Raw genomic sequence first — 5,149 nt, 5'->3', positions numbered from 1 at the left:
TGTTCCTGTTTCTTGTTCACAGTAGGAATTGGAGCTGTATTCACATGAAAATGTTAAGGTCTGACAAATATGGCTGAGGGGTGCAATGGAAAGACAGTTTCCTGGTTTGGTAGGGAGTTTATATGAGGTGTTGCTGTTGTAGGGGTTAGCAAAACTGACAAAACAATTGTTAAAAGAATGACCAGGTTATTCCCTTTTGCTCAGCCTCAGTGAGGCATATTTGGCATGCTGTGTTCAGTGCTGGTTTTCCCAATGAAAAAGAGACATGGATACTGGAGCAGGTCCAGTGAAGGGCAACAAAGACAATAAAGGAATTGAAGCCTCTGTCATGAGGGGGAGAGGATGCAAGAGCCAGGCTTGTTCAGCCTGGAGAAGAGAACGCACAGGGAGTTACTGCCAGTGTGTTTTAAAACCTGGTGAGGGAGTTTTAAAGAAAGTTTTAAAGAAGGTGGGTTGGTGCCAAATGCTGGGTGAGAGGGGTAAATTGAAGCGCATAAAGTTCTACTTAAAATGCTTTTTCTTTACCACAAGGATGGTTAAACATTCACACAGGTTGCCCAGTGAGGTGTTGGAGTCTCTATACTTTATACTCAAAACCCAACTGGACATAGTTCTTGGCAACCTGCTTCAGGTGACCCTACTCACAGCAGGGATGTTGGGTTACTTCTCTCATGTGGAATGATTGTGAAGATTCCTGACAAGGGAAGAGAGGAAAATAAGTTGGAGCAAATGCACCTGTCCATCCCCTCTTCTGGTGGAGGCAGAGCACATACTCCAGCAGTAAGGCATGGATGAATCAGATGCAGAGCAAAGAAAACAGACTCCATGACAGCAGATTTTGCAGAAACCAGAAGTACATCAAGCCTGGAGAGGCAAGTGGAAGTTTATGCAGCCTGATAACAGAGTAGTTGTTGCTTGTTATGAACATTTCAGATGGGATGTTAAATGTCTGCTTCAAGATGTGCTGGCCTTTCCAGCTGTTGGCAGCAGCCCGGGGCTTTGTTGAGGAAATTCACATCTTGTTTTTCAGATGTTTGCTCTGAATCATTTTAAAGTGGGCTGTGGCAGAGATGGGGCTCTGGGCTGCTGCTGTTTGCTTAGTGCCCACTGATCGGTGTTGGAGGCACCGTGTGTCCTATGGAGTAGTAGGAACATGTGTGCAGCACCTCTGGTTTTGGGATAAATCTGGTACATTTAAATCACAAGGATCATTCTCCTCTCTTCCCTATGCTGGTGGCTGAGGGAGGCTGCATGTGGGATCCATTGCCCATTGTTGCTGGAGAGAGCTTTCTGAGTACACCTAAACTGAAAATATCAAAAGCAAATGGGCAAAACAGACCTCTCACCTGAGAACAAAACAGCACGTTCGGTTGCTGCTCTGACCCCTGCAGCCTCAGAACGTGCTGACAAGTCCATTAGCAAAGATGCAGGCAGTGATTTCAACAGCTTTCAGAAGCAGCTAATTAGAGATTAATTCTTAATCTCCTCTTTGTTGTGCTTTATCATCCTCTAGATGTTGGAATTGCCCAACTTGCCTTCAGCAGTGGCTGTGATTTTCCTTGGTAGTCTGATTGTTCCTGCTTTTTGTGTCCATTTGCCTTCTCTCTGAACATGCAGTTTGACATTTGAATCATGTAAATTTGTCAACACAGCAATCGGACGCCACTGGAGTTGGTACATTTGTTGCTTGTGCTAGAGTTCTGCCTGTTCCCTCCATGCCCCATCTTGTTCTGTGGTATGTTGCAGACGCTGGAACATTCTCCCCACTGCATATGTCTGCTTTTCCCAAGGGAGGGCACAGGCGTGTACCAGAGCTTGCATTATCTTCCTGGGCAGCAGAGCTCCTCCAGCCACCCTCTTCACCAGGCAGGCTTGAAGGTCCTGCTCCGCCTCTCTGGGGCTGTCATGGGATGTGGCCCCTTAATAGCTTATTTCCTGCCTGCAAATATTTATGGGGTGATGGCCTCTGCCTTTTCATCTGAACAATGCCATAATCCCCTCTGCCCTGTTCTCCCCAGCCCAGTTCGGCTTTTATCTGCTTCTTTTACATTCTTAGGTATTGCGTTTCTACTTTTCCCTTTGTGCCTTTGAAAAGGCATAAAAGTGCTCCTCCATCCTCCATTTGCAGCATGCAGCAAAGGGACAGGAAATGTCCAGGCAAACCTTCTGCTGGTCCCAATAAAATGATGATAAATGAACCTCGTAAGCAAACCCTTGTACAAGTCCTAACCTGCTGGTGTTTCATAAGGTGATGCCACTGTGCTCAGCAGCCAGATGAGCCCAGTGTTGGTGACAACCATGGGGACCTCAGCAAATACCTTGTTATGAATTCACCCGAGGCTCACCAGATTGACCACTGCTAGGACAGGTTTATCACCTGGAGGGGATACACCTGTGTCACCAAAAGTTACTCAGTTAACAAACCTCAGATAAGACAGGTTTGCTTGCAATACTCTTGTTGCCAAAACTGTAGCTGACCCACAGGCTCCTGCCTCTGCTTTCAGGGGAAGGATAACTGCATTGCCTTAAATCTCCCAGTATCCAAATATTTAAAAGCACCTTGGAGCCGTTTTGAAGGCTTTGTTCATATGATCAAAGATGGAAAATCTTTTGGTCATGTTTTATCATCTGCTAAACTCAGACCCTTCTGGGGTAACCCTTCTGGGCAATGCATGTGGACCTTGCCATTTCTCAGCAAAGCTTGGGTATCATAAAGCCATAGAATCTGAGTAGAATATCTGAGTTGGGAGATACCATAAAGATCATCTAATTACAGCCCCTCTTCTTCGAGCAGGGACATGTTCCACTAGACCAGGTTGCTCAGAGCTCCATTCACAACCTGGATTTGAGCATGTCCAGGGATGGGGCATCTACAGCTTCTGTGGACAACCTGTCCCAGTGCCTCACCACCCTCACTGGAAAGAATTTCTCCCTAATACCTAATCTAAACCTATCCGCTTTCAGTTTGAAGCCATTCTCCCTTGTCCTGTTGCTATGTGTCTTGTAAGAAGTTCCTCTCCATCTTTCTTGTAGGCTCCCTTCAGGTACTGGAAGGCCACAATCAGGTCCCCTTGAAGCCTTCTTTTTTCAGGCTGAACAAATCCAATTCTCTTAGCCCTTCCTCATAGGAGAGGTGCTCCATCCCTTTAATCAATTTTGTGACCTCCTTTGGACATTGGCTGGTTGTTCTTAGGGCCTGAATATTGCTGTGCTCTGACTTCTTGCGTGACAGTTTACCTAAAGCAAAATCCAAAACACCTTTCACAGGAGCAGAGGGTCCCTGCACCTCTAAGGGCTCTGGAAAGGCTGGAACCAAAGGAAAGAGGTGTCTCAGGTACACAAGAGAGGACAAGTGTGGTCTCTGCTGTAACTTTATCTCCTGTTGCCAGATTTGCTGCTCCCATTGGAGCATTGTGACTAATTCCTGTTGTGAAAGCTGGGGTAGGGCCTGGGTTATTCAGAGCGCGTTTGTTTGACAGCCATGCCGAGCTTCTACTTCCAAAGCAGTGAGTGAGCACTCGCTTGTTTGATTAGCTGTGGTCCCAGCCATAAACAAGAGCTGCACAAACACAGAGCTGCCCTGGGGAGCCCATGCTGTGTCATGTTGCAAGAGCTGGGATGAGGGCAAAGGGAGAGCTGAAGCAACAGCAATGGGATTGATAAGTTGTCTTTGCAAAGCTACCTCAGAAGCTCTTTTCAGGGCGTCTCCTGTGTGTGGAGGGCAAGTGCAAACAGGGAGGTGCTTCCAAATGAAAAACTGTGCTGGAGTGATGATATTGGGATACTTAGTGTATGAATGGAGCCAGCCAAGACAGGGCTCAAAGTGGTGCATGCTTTATACAGGTTTTCTGCTTTCTAGCAGAGCTTTCCAAAAGCTGCTGAGCTCCCCTGGGCCTTTACCTGAGCCACCCATTGGACAGTTTCTCCTAAAAGGATCAGCTCATGCTTTGCAAGGATGTCTCAGACAGCTGTTGTTGGGAGGCTCAGGAGAAGATGGGGGATGGAGCCTTTCTTCTGCCACCAGAATCCTGCTTGCTAGGTGGCCTTGACAGCTTTGAATGACCGTAACAAGATTTATGAAAGGGAGCAGGGGAAACAGGTTGATGAAACACAGCTGGGATGATGGGATCACCACAGCAAGTTGAGTGCTGTGAGGTTTTCATGCTCACTGCATTGTTCAGACTTTGATGTTCATTCTTTGGGGTTGCTGAGATATTTTCAGAGGCTGTTTGGGCCCTCTGTGGGCCTGTCTGATATGAGGCTGACCTCTTGAAAGCAACAAGCCCATGTGTCCTGGAAATAAAGGCCTTTTAAAGAGGTATCTTGCTCAGGCAACCATAATTACTAGTCATTTCTGAAAACCCTTATGTTTTATTTCCATGGCTGGCTAGTGAAGGAGTGATTGTCTGGGGTTTTTTTGGCACAGAAAGAGAAAAATCTCCTGTAGTTTGCTGTTCCCACAAAAGCCATTTTGTTAGGCTGGGGAATGACTTGTTTGCTGGGGTTTCTGTTATCAGGAAAATGCTCTGGACCTGAAGCGATTTTTCCCAGCCAAAGAAGCAGCTTTCGGGAAGTACTGGTTCCCAAGCAAAGCAGCTCTGGCAGGCAGCAGCTTTTAGTGCTTATGGTTTCTTCAGAAAGGCAGGGTGATGCAGCTGAAGGGGTGAGGGTGGCATTTAGTAAGGGCAGGGTGCCCCACAGTGAAGAGGAAATCAAGATATTGGGTGGGGGAATTGAAAAATGGGAGAAATGCAGTCCAGAAAGAGGCTGGGGTTGGGACACAAGGGGTAGTGGGAGAAGTCATGCTGGTTGCTGACCTCTCAGGGCTCTGTGGAGGGAAGCAGAAAGAAACTGCAAGTTGCTCAGACCATACAAGCTGTCATAAAGATGTATTCTCTGGTGCTGTGAAGCCTTTGCATGAGACTCAAGTGCTAGAGGCTCAGCATCCACCAGGAGAAAAATAAACATTGACCAAATGCACAGTGGGGAGGTGCTGGGTAAGTGGTGATGCCATGGTGGGCTCTGGCAAAGGAATGAACTGGGGGTGTATCAAGGATCTCCCCATTATTCCACTTTCTTACTGAGCATCATGACCAGGCTCTGCAAACTATGCCTCTTCCCACCAGAGAGCAAGAAAGAGGGAATCTCT

The sequence above is a fragment of the Prinia subflava genome, chromosome Z, assembly GCF_021018805.1.
Source record: "Prinia subflava isolate CZ2003 ecotype Zambia chromosome Z, Cam_Psub_1.2, whole genome shotgun sequence".
Taxonomy (NCBI): Eukaryota; Metazoa; Chordata; class Aves; order Passeriformes; family Cisticolidae; genus Prinia; species Prinia subflava.
This window is presented reverse-complemented; position numbering follows the sequence as displayed.